Source organism: Anomaloglossus baeobatrachus, chromosome 1, assembly GCF_048569485.1.
Source record: "Anomaloglossus baeobatrachus isolate aAnoBae1 chromosome 1, aAnoBae1.hap1, whole genome shotgun sequence".
Lineage (NCBI taxonomy): Eukaryota > Metazoa > Chordata > Amphibia > Anura > Aromobatidae > Anomaloglossus > Anomaloglossus baeobatrachus.
The window spans coordinates 657,035,629-657,047,379 of NC_134353.1; positions in this window are offsets into that span (position 1 = coordinate 657,035,629).

Here is an 11,751-nt window from a genome sequence, read left to right on the forward strand (position 1 = left end):
TGTGAAGCCCCACAGGTGTTGTGTCGGTGCATTACCTTCAGGGACTCCACTCAGCTGGATCTTGTCACAGGTAGGAGATCTTCTTCTTGTCGTGACGCCACTCTCAGTATTGCGGCCAGTAGGGACCGCCACTGCAGGTTGAGGGTCGCCTGGGGCTGATGGTGTGTGCAGTTAGTTGGAATAGCCTCCTGAGAGTGAGGCAAGCCCCAGGGCCCGGTGTAGGTGCGTAGTACCACAAGGCGCAGAATGACTCAACACAGGCAGGATGTCTTTCAGGGTTTTTACTCACAGTTGATGGCAGGGTGAGTGACCCGGGCGTAGCTGGGATGAACCAAGTGGGAACCAGGTGTCCTTCAGGCTGACTTGTGAGGGTGGCTACTAACTCGCCTTCCTTAGCCCTTGGTGGTTTGGGGTAACCCCGACTTTGAGTCCCTATGGGGGTCACCCAGGGAAGATGCTGCAGCCTCTCTCCCCTTCGTTTGCCGTTTGCTTGTCGCCTGGACCAGGCCACTCCAGCTGCTTGCCTCCTGTGACCTATGGGCCCTAACTGTGGCTACGTGGCTGCGGCTTTTGTGGTGTTGTGGCGTGGGCTTTGAGAGCCCCACACCGGCAGGTTTAGCAAAAGAAAGCTGGATCTATCTCCGCTTCGGGATCTGCCGCCCGTTTGGGCCTGGTACTCTCTAGCAGTCTCCTTACTTCCCACTCCGTTGCTCTCTCTCTAGCTGAAGATGGATTTCGGGTAGCACTCCTAGTTGACCGTTCTCCCCCGTCGGTAGCCACTGCGCGGACGCTGTCAGACTACAGCAGCCCAGGGGAAGGGGTCAGCTCTCCTCGGAGCTCCCTGGACTCTGCTCTGAACCGGCTCACATCTGGGACCTTCACTGCTGCTCCTGTCTGAGCTTCACTTTCCTGCTCCTCACTCCTCCACACTCTGCTGCAGACTCTAGACTGTTTACTCCTCCTTCTCTTTTCCCTTTTGTGCCTGCCTACGCCACCTAGCAACCAGACTCTCTTACCACACCCCTTGAGAGGAGATGGAGGCTTTTGGCCCCCTCCACTATTCCAGTGGAGGTGAAGGCTTTTCCCCCTCCTGGGATCCCCAGGGGTCCTCTCATGGGTACATGTGTGAGACCTGATCACTATGCGCCTGTGTTCCACACCCCGGTCAGCCTTCTGGATTACCTGTATTGTACTGTCCCCAGCATGGGTGCAGTACTCAGTGGTGCCTGACCAGGTCAGGGGCGCCACATTCCCCCTTAGTTATCACCAGCACGTCCTCGGGCTGCAAGACAACATTTTAAAATGCATAAAACATTAAAACATGTAAAACATTTTTAAAAGCACCAGGTACCATACATCACCACCCTCCACCCACAAGTCCGTTAACCCACCCAAACCCTTTCAGGAGGCAGGTCACCGGTCCTTTTGGTAACCAGATCTGGGCCATCTACTTCCCCAGACCTTTCCTCCAATCTGCCTCTCCCGTTGGCCGCGGCTTCAGCCACTTCTGGCAGGATGTAGAGGCGGCTTTCATGGGCTGGTGGTTTCAGGGTATACCTGGCTTGGTGGATCCGCGCCCTCAGCCTCTTCTGGCAGGATGTAGAGGCGGCCTCCACAGTTGATGCTGACCAGGTACCCTCTTTGTGGTGGAGAGCCAGGCCCCATAAACAGGCATGCTCTCTGGTTGCAGGTGAGCCAAGGCCCTATATACGGACGTGCCCCCTGGTTGCAGACGAGCCAAGCCCCTAAACAGGCTGACTCTGGTGGTGGTGGTGCCCTCTGGTGTAACTATTTACACTGCGAGAGTTTGTGGCTATAGCCAGTTCATAGCCTTAAGGTTTATTTCTCACATCAGTTTATGTGGGCACATACTTGAACTTTTAAAACGTTGCAAAACAAACTTTCCAACTGGTCAAAACTTGCTGTACTTTACTTGAACTTATGCAGACTCCTCTTCACCAGGGCTTGGGCCTGTAGGGCTGCGGCACCTGTTGCTTCCTTGATCTCTTTCTTCATCTGTGGTTGTCTCATCAGTAGGTCCTTTGTCTTTTCTTTCTTTATCGCTGTCTTTCCTTTCTTCTTCCTTAGGACATGGCATTACATCTAGGGCATACCAGCCTCTTTCTCCTTGATGCATGGTAAATTGTACGGTGTCTCCTGTACGCAGGTTCCTTCCAGGATGTCCTCTGGGCAAATTAGCTCTGACGTCTCTCCTATTGACAAAAATGCCTTCTTTGATACCAGGTGCAACGATGAACCCGTATCCTGACTTCAGGCTAAAGTCTTCCACAATTCCTCTACAAAGGGGTCCTCTGACCTGGGCTTTGGCTCTTCTCAGGAACCGTTTTTCTTCTAGGTCTCTGGCCGTGACTTCTCTCTGCTCTGGGGATGGCGGTGCAGGGAAAGACTGTGTTCTGCTACGGCGCCGTGTCTTGCGGGCTGGATTCTGCTGGGTGGCTGCTTCACTGCTGGCAGGCTCCCAGGTGAGGTTGCTGGATAAATCTTCCTCTTCATCCCAGCGAGAATATGGCAACATCTCCGGCTCTGGGCATGGATCCACTGCTGGTGGCTCCTGAGTCAGCTCCTCAGCTTCCTGGCCTCCCCTCCCCCTTAGTTCTTCTGAGCACTCCTTTGGTGGCAGTGCTGGGGATGGACTTTCTTCAGCAGGCCCAGGCAGGGATCTCTTTGGCATGATTGCTGCAGGAGTCGTCTTGGGGGTATGCGGAGGGAGTATGTACTGGTCCACCAACCATTGTGGAAACTTGGCCTCCATGTCAGCCTTCAGCTGCCAGTATGCAGGGTCCTCCCCCAGCGTGGGCTTTCCAGCAGGGACCTCTTTGGACTGGGGAGCGGTGTCTGCTCTGGCCTTGCAGGCCGGGGTAAATGGTGATGCAATCCTATCTTGGCGGGCCGCGCCTGGCATGGCGGCGGCCTGGTCTTGGCGGGCCGCGCCCTGCATGGCGGCGGCCTGGTCTTGGCGGGCCGCGCCTGGCATGGCGGCGGCCTGGTCTTGGCGGGCCGCGCCTGGCATGGCGGCGGCCTGGTCTTGGCGGGCCGCGCCTGGCATGGCGGCGGCCTGGATGGGCGTTTCTGGCGCAGCTTGGATCGGCGTCGCAGCTGCGATGGGGTCTTTGCAGGCTGGGCTGGGCGTCGCTGCCTCGATCGGAGCTTGGCGGGCCGCACCTGGCGTGGCTGCGGCCTGGTTCAGCACCTCACTTGCGGCGCGGACGAGCGTTGCGGCTGCGGTGGGATCTCGGCGGGCCGGGCCTAGCATGGCGGCGGCCTGGGTTAGCGTCACACCTGCGGCGTGGATGAGGGCCGCGGTGACAGCCGGTTCTTTGCGGGCCGGACTGGGCGTCGCTGCAGGGACCGGGTCTTGGTGGGCCGAGCAGGGCATCGCTGCGGCGGCCTGGGCTTGGCGGGCCGCACCTGGCGTGGCTGCGGCCTGGCTCAGCGTCGCCGCGCCGGACGCCTCTTCAGGGACCGCGGACGTGACAGCAGGGGTCGGGGCACTCGCGCTGGCAGGGGTATCACTGGACTCACCCATCGGTGGCAGCATCGCGGTCTGAGTCGTCACCGCCCGGTCTGGCACTCGGCGCGCGGCTCTCCCCTCATAGGCCTAAACCGCGGCAGCCATCTCCAGAAGTTCCATGCGTTCTTCTCTGATCTACTCCACGACCCGGGTCTCCAGTCGGTCGCAGAACTGGGCCAGCTCCCGATAGCACCAGGCAGCGGAGCCCGGTTCTGGGTTTCTGCGGTCAGACGCCATTTCTTCTGCGCCCTCTTCTGTACGATTTCCCAGCAGTGGACTCGTCGCTGCCTCCAGTAGCAGGCTCTTCAGTTTCTGCTCTGCCTCTTCCAGCAGCAGGCTTCTGGCTCCCTTTCTGTCCCGACGTCTCTGAACGCCTCCGCTCTCTTCACTTGCGAGGTCAGGACTCTGCAGGGGATCTCTGGGTAGCCACACCTCTTCGTGGGCGGTAACTTCTCCCAGCGCGGGCTGCTGTTGTTTTTCAGCGCGCTTTTCATGGTGGCAATATGGCGGCGCTTCCAATTTTTCAAGCGGACCGCCCAGGCACATGGTCACCTGTCTGAACAGGTCTAGTCCTTATCCTGTTCGTGACGCCAGATGTGGTGCCCCACAGGTGTTGTGTCGGTGCATTACCTTCAGGGACTCCACTCAGCTGGATCTTGTCACAGGTAGGAGATCTTCTTCTTGTCGTGACGCCACTCTCAGTATTGCGGCCAGTAGGGACCGCCACTGCAGGTTGAGGGTCGCCTGGGGCTGATGGTGTGTGCAGTTAGTTGGAATAGCCTCCTGAGAGTGAGGCAAGCCCCAGGGCCCGGTGTAGGTGCGTAGTACCACAAGGCGCAGAATGACTCAACACAGGCAGGATGTCTTTCAGGGTTTTTACTCACAGTTGATGGCAGGGTGAGTGACCCGGGCGTAGCTGGGATGAACCAAGTGGGAACCAGGTGTCCTTCAGGCTGACTTGTGAGGGTGGCTACTAACTCGCCTTCCTTAGCCCTTGGTGGTTTGGGGTAACCCCGACTTTGAGTCCCTATGGGGGTCACCCAGGGAAGATGCTGCAGCCTCTCTCCCCTTCGTTTGCCGTTTGCTTGTCGCCTGGACCAGGCCACTCCAGCTGCTTGCCTCCTGTGACCTATGGGCCCTAACTGTGGCTACGTGGCTGCGGCTTTTGTGGTGTTGTGGCGTGGGCTTTGAGAGCCCCACACCGGCAGGTTTAGCAAAAGAAAGCTGGATCTATCTCCGCTTCGGGATCTGCCGCCCGTTTGGGCCTGGTACTCTCTAGCAGTCTCCTTACTTCCCACTCCGTTGCTCTCTCTCTAGCTGAAGATGGATTTCGGGTAGCACTCCTAGTTGACCGTTCTCCCCCGTCGGTAGCCACTGCGCGGACGCTGTCAGACTACAGCAGCCCAGGGGAAGGGGTCAGCTCTCCTCGGAGCTCCCTGGACTCTGCTCTGAACCGGCTCACATCTGGGACCTTCACTGCTGCTCCTGTCTGAGCTTCACTTTCCTGCTCCTCACTCCTCCACACTCTGCTGCAGACTCTAGACTGTTTACTCCTCCTTCTCTTTTCCCTTTTGTGCCTGCCTACGCCACCTAGCAACCAGACTCTCTTACCACACCCCTTGAGAGGAGATGGAGGCTTTTGGCCCCCTCCACTATTCCAGTGGAGGTGAAGGCTTTTCCCCCTCCTGGGATCCCCAGGGGTCCTCTCATGGGTACATGTGTGAGACCTGATCACTATGCGCCTGTGTTCCACACCCCGGTCAGCCTTCTGGATTACCTGTATTGTACTGTCCCCAGCATGGGTGCAGTACTCAGTGGTGCCTGACCAGGTCAGGGGCGCCACAAGAGCAATCAGTCATTTTTCACTACAGAAACACAGGTCGGAAATGCAGAAAGGCTATGGCTATGCGCACACACTGCATCTGTGTAGTGACCAGAAAGATGCACGTTTTTGGCCTAAAAAAACACATCCAAAAATCGCATATGTTTTGCTGCGTTTTTGTTACTGCATTTTTTTAAAGGAAAAATAAAATAATTGATAGCTAGAATAGATATAAAAAATAGAATGGATAAAACATAGAATAGATAATAGAAAAAAACCAGAATAGAATTGACATTGAATTGATTCTGTTATTTCTATTGATAGAGGGATAGCTAGCTTGGCCAGCTGTTTTTTTTTTTGTTTTGTTTTTATTTTTTGGTAAAAAAAAGTGGGGTCCCCCCATTTTTCATATCCAGCACAAGAACAGCTGCAGACTACAACTCTCAGCTGTCTGCTGTACCATGGCTGGTTATGAAAAATTGAGGAGATCCCACTTTTGTTTTTATTTTTTAAATGACGTGGGGTCCCCTCCCTTTTTATCTAAAACTAGCTAAGGTGTAGCAGACAACTGGGGGCTGATATTATTAGGGTGGGAAGGGCCATAGTTATTTGGCCCTTTTCAGCCTAACAATAGCAGCCGACACCTGCCCCAAAAGTGGCACATCCACTCCGGTGGCATGGCGTCCCTTGCCCCGATGGCTGTGGGATGCTGTTTCCCTCGCATCTGTGGTGGAGCATGTTCCTCTGTCCTCCTCGGTGCCGGATCGTTCTCCTGGGTGGTGGCCTCCTCTTTGATGGTCGTGGCGGATGTCTCGTCGACGGTATTTGTAAGGCTGCGACCTGGTCTTCTCCTTCCACCTTTTCCGGGCTCTGCCGGCTGGGCCTTTGTTCTTCCGCTGTCCTTTCGTTTGGACGCTTGGCCCTTCACACGGTTATCCCGCCCTCAGTGTGTATTCTCTCTAAGTCTCTCGTGGGTGCTGTCGTGACGAAAGGAAAAGACTAAATTACTTACCGGTAATGGGATTTTCCTGAGTCCACGACAGCACCCTTTACACCCCTGCCCTTCCTTTGTTTGTTTTTCACGCTTCGGTGTCCTGGGATTTGTCTGTTGTGTTTGCTAATGCATTGGCGGTTCCTCTCCTGTTCTCTGCAACCAACTGATGAGGGAGGGGGACCGCCCCTATTTATCTGTAGGTTTCCTGTCCTGAAGGGGGCGGATCTCTCTCTCGTGGGTGCTGTCGTGGACTCAGGAAAATCCCATTACCGGTAAGTAATTTAGTCTTTTTTTTAGCTCCTTGGCATGTTATGCCCTATTGCTTATCCTACCAATTTTTTTTAATATAAGCTCTTGGGAGCTGTTAGGAGTACCTTATGATGCTTTGCTACATGGTGTCTGAACCACTACACCTTAGGGGAACTGAATGTATTAAACTTCTTGGCATGTTATGCCCTGTTGGAAATCCTACCAATTTTTTTTTTTAAAAAGCTGTTGGGAGTACCTACTGATGCAGTGCCCCATGGTGTCTGAACCATTATCCCCTGGGGAAACTGAATGTATTAAACTCCTTGGCATGTTATGCCCTGTTGCTTATCCTACCATTTTTCTAAATAAGCTGTTGGGAGCTGTTGGGAGTACCTTGTGATGCTTTGCTACATGGTGTCTGAACCACTACACTCTAGGGGAACTGAATGTATTAAACATCTTGGCATTTTATACCCTGTTGAAAATCCTACCAATTTAAAAAAAAAAAAAAAGCTGTTGGGAGTAACTACTGATGCAGTGCTCCATGGTGTCTTAACAATTATCCCCTGGGGAAACTGAGTGTATTAAACTCCTTGGCATCTTATGCTTTGTTGCAAATCCTATCTTTTTTTTTTTTTTTAAAAAAGCTGTTGGGAGTACCTTCTGATGTTGTGCTACATGGTGTTTGAACCATTCCCCCCTGGGAAAACTGATTTTTTTTTTTTTAAATCCTCGGTGTTAGCTAGAGGAATACAGCCTGAGTTCCAGAGTGAAACAACTGCCACTTCCACAGTGCTGCATTCCAGCGTGGCGTTCATTTGTCCATAAAACATACATTTGTGAATCATTTGAATAGAATTTGAATAGAGGGCCACTGGAGCCGTTGGTGTTGGTGGAGGAGGAGGAGGGCAAGTCCAACACCCAAATGGCCACATTAGCAATAGCACTGTAAAGTGTTATGGAGTAAGTATTACAACTTTCACACTAATGATATAGGGGACGCAGAAAACTACAAATGACTGCCATCACTCCTCAATGTATGTTACAGGGCCCACCTGAGAGCCCTAAGAAGTTTGAGATTTGAGGACAGCCAGTGGCTCTTTCTACATTTGAAAGAGGGTCACTGGAGCCGGTGGTGCTGGAGGAGGAGTAGGAGGAGGGCAAGGTCAACTACCCAATGGGAACATTGTAGCTGACCTTTTAAAGTGCTGTCAAATATGTCCCAAAAAGGAGGTGTAGGACAGACACCAATATAATGTATGTTACAGCCCTTTCTAATCGAAAAAGAAGGAAAAATGTAAAAAACGAAAAGCGTGAACATATGCTAAAGTGGGTTTTTTTTGGGAGGTTGGGGCTTGATTTGACGTTTTATTACAGTTATTAGGCACTAGAAACTGTTTCTTAGCAATTTCACCTCTTTTACTTTGGTTTGAGAGCTGTTCTAGCGACTTCGTAAACGCCGCGTGCTGCTCTGACCACGTTATTCAAAGACACCAGAAATGCAGTCAGGCACCTTCTACAGGCTGTGCCCATACTGCTTCAGCCTTTTCCTCAGTCACCACAGGTCACCGACAGGTCTGACGTAAAATTATTCTGGTTTCCCATAGACTTACATTGGGGGTCGAATATTTGCGAATACTCGAATAGCGGTGAGGTATTCGTCGGATATCCATCGAAGTGAATAATAGGGTATTCGATCATCCCTAATGAGGATATCTTGGGGAATTGGGGTACTGTAGAGAAACATGATCATGGTAAGCGTGAGCAGAAAATGGACGTTATAATGATGACTGGAGTGGGGTGAAAAGCTGCCACAAGACACAAAGATGACACTTGAAAATGGAAATAAGCAAATCAACTAAAGGTAGAAAGCTAAAGATTTTTCCAAAGCTAAGTTAAGGCTATGTGCGCACGCTGCAGTTTTGTTTCTTCAGTAAAAAAAACCCCACCCACTGGCTGAAAAACACATAAAAAAACCACATGCATTTTGGTGCATTTTCGGTCCAATGATAGGTACATTTTTCCCATGCGTTTTTCACTACAGATTTAATTAAAAGAAAAAGGTTTTGGTACCGTGTTAGTTATTGCAGCAGTCAGAAGTGCTAAAATTGATACAATGTATACAAATAACTAAGTGTTATATATAATATAAAGAAATGAGGAGACAGATCATTCATTTTTTTAACTCTTTATTAAATACAGTCTCTACCTATACCTAAAGCCATTGATCCAGAAGAAGGCAAAAAACCTGGACACGTTCAGCCAATTTGTGCCACAGGGAAAAAATTCCTTCTTGACCCCAAGAAAAGGCGATCAGTTCAAGAACCCTGGACCAAGGCTATACTACAACTAACTGACATATAGGACGGTTATATCATATCAGATCCCTTATGTGGCATTCATAAACTCTTAACAGAAGAAATGGAATTAGGCCTTTGGCAGTTTAAGACGCGTTTAGGCCTGTTGGTTGAAGACCAGAAATAGGATTCCCTATTGCCCCAGACTAGGACAGATTTTATATGTCACACCACCACAAGGACCACTCCTGTGTAATTCCTGAAGAATGAAATCATCCTAAGTGATGTAGTGAGTGACTACACACCCCCCTGTGGCTTTAGGGCACTGACTCTTCAATCTGCTGGGGTGCAGCTGTGGGACCCTATTTTCAGAGATGATGTCCTCCACCCAACCCTCAAAAAGCTGAAAGGGTCTTCAGGAGAGATGGGTAGTCGAGCTGGGCCATCAGACGGTCGCCTCTGTAGCTGTAGTGTCATTTTTCCTATAGTGCCAATGTGAAATTAAACAAAAAAGTGCCCGTTTGTTATGATGTCCAAGATGGAGACCAGGATGTGACATAATAACAAAATAGGGAACATGATATCAGACATTTCTATAATACATTAATGCATTATCTATCTAATAGGATGACAACAGCTCTCCAGACCTGCATCCCACCAAATGTTAAGAGAAAATAGACACCATCAACTTGTATGTAAACCAAACTAAGTCCAGCTTTTTTTTTGTTTTTTTTTTTTCCCCCTTGGTTTCTCTAAGTCCAGGTTCTATAGATGCAATGCCCAGATACCAAGATTCAACATACTGCAAAACAAGCAGATGGATAGGGATTATGTATACAGGTGGTGTCATCTCACATGCCAACTTTCCGTACAGTAATACAAAGAAATGGCTGTAGCAGAATGCCATAAAACAGAGTCCAGATTTTGTTCTGTATAATCAGTGTATGATGACACATAAGGCACCAAATATAATATACCGATAGTCCTATAATCTAAGGGTGGCTTTACATGCTACGATATCAGTACCGATATTGCTAGCATGCGACCCGCCCCCATTGTTTGTGCGAAACGGGCATATCGCTGCCCGTCGCGCACAAAATCGCGCACCCGCGTCACACGTACTTACCTGCATAGCGACGTTGCTGTGACCGGCGTACCGCCTCCTTTCTAAGGGGGCGGTCCATTCGGTGTCACAGCGACGTCACCAAGCAGCCACCCAATGAAAGCGGAGGGGCGGAGATGAGCGGGACGAACATCCCGCCCATCTCCTTCCTTCCGCATTGTGGCCGGCGGCAGGTAAGGAGATGTTCCTTGTTCCTACGGGGTCACACACAGCGATGTGCACTGCCGCAGGAACGAGGAACAACAACAGCAAAGCGATAGTATCGATAATTGGGAGCGGACCCCCATGTCAACAAGGAGCGATTTTGGACATTTTTGCAACGATCCAAAATCGCTCCTTGGAGTCACACACAACGAGATCGCTACAGCGGCCGGATGTGCGTCACAAAATCCGTGACCCCAACGAGATCGCTGTAGCAAAATCGTAGCGTGTAAAGCCCACTTAACACTAATCAATATCATGGCCCTTTCTAAATTCTTCAGTCTTGCTTTCTGGATCCAGATATACTCCCTAGAAAGAAAAAAAAAATAAGTGTCAGGGAATGGACTAGAAATCTGAAGAATAATGTAAAAATGGAAGATGGACTTCAATTGGTTTTGTTTATATGTGATCTGAGGTCCTTAAATTAGATTGTGACTAGATGCCCCATATGTGCACATATGTGAGAACAAATAATGTACAACAATCCCCCACCTACCAATTTTTCAGATTATAATGACATATTACAATTCATACGTTACCACATTTTTAAGTTTTGGAATAGGTGTTTAAAAATGGTGTAATAAATGACATAAAGCTTTGAAAAATATCGCTTAACAATTACGACAATTACAACAATGAAATGTAATAATGACATTACAACAATGAAATGTTCCAATTTGAAAACAAAATAAATAAAATGAAGCAAATGCTCCTATATATAGTATGTTCCTGTATGAATACAAATAACTGAATAGGATAACTGAAGTGAGCACTAATATATATATATGAGTGCAAGCCAAAAATACATACTATATATAAGAATAAGGCTGCACATCAAACTTAGATAATGGTATAATGCCTCAAGCATATGGAAAAATATTGGAATATACAATGAAAAATGCTACTTGCTAATTTGAACATGTGAATAATGAATTGCATACCTGCTATGAATATTAGGAAAAAGGATATGTATGAATACAAAACCCCCTTCCATATAATGTAGTAATGAGAATTTTTTCTCCCATAAAATCTGAAATTAAGTAACAGAATCACCAACAATGTGCGCCAACCACTGTTACCACTTGTAGTCACTGACTGAAGTCCCCACTATGGTGTCTCCCTCCCAGGCGCCATTTTTGTGCTTACATCTCCATGTGGTGTCTCCCTCCCAGACACCATCTTTGTGCTTACATCTCCATGTGGTGTCTCCCTCCCAGGCGCCATCTTTGTGCCTACATTTCCATGTGGTGTCTCCCTCCCAGGCGCCATCTTTGTGCCTACATTTCCATGTGGTGTCTCCCTCCCAGGCGCCATCTTTGTGCTTACATCTCCATGTAGATTCTCCATTTTTGCGGCATGGAACTCTGTGTCCAACATCCCGCCTTGTGACCTCACATGGAACCTTCATCCCCCAAGTCTACAGATTGTAACAGCAAAGACTGGTACAATATAGTACTTTACAGCCACAATCAGGAGAGTTGGAGAATAAGGCTATGTTCACACAGGTTGCTTTTGGTGTGGGGTTTTTTTCTG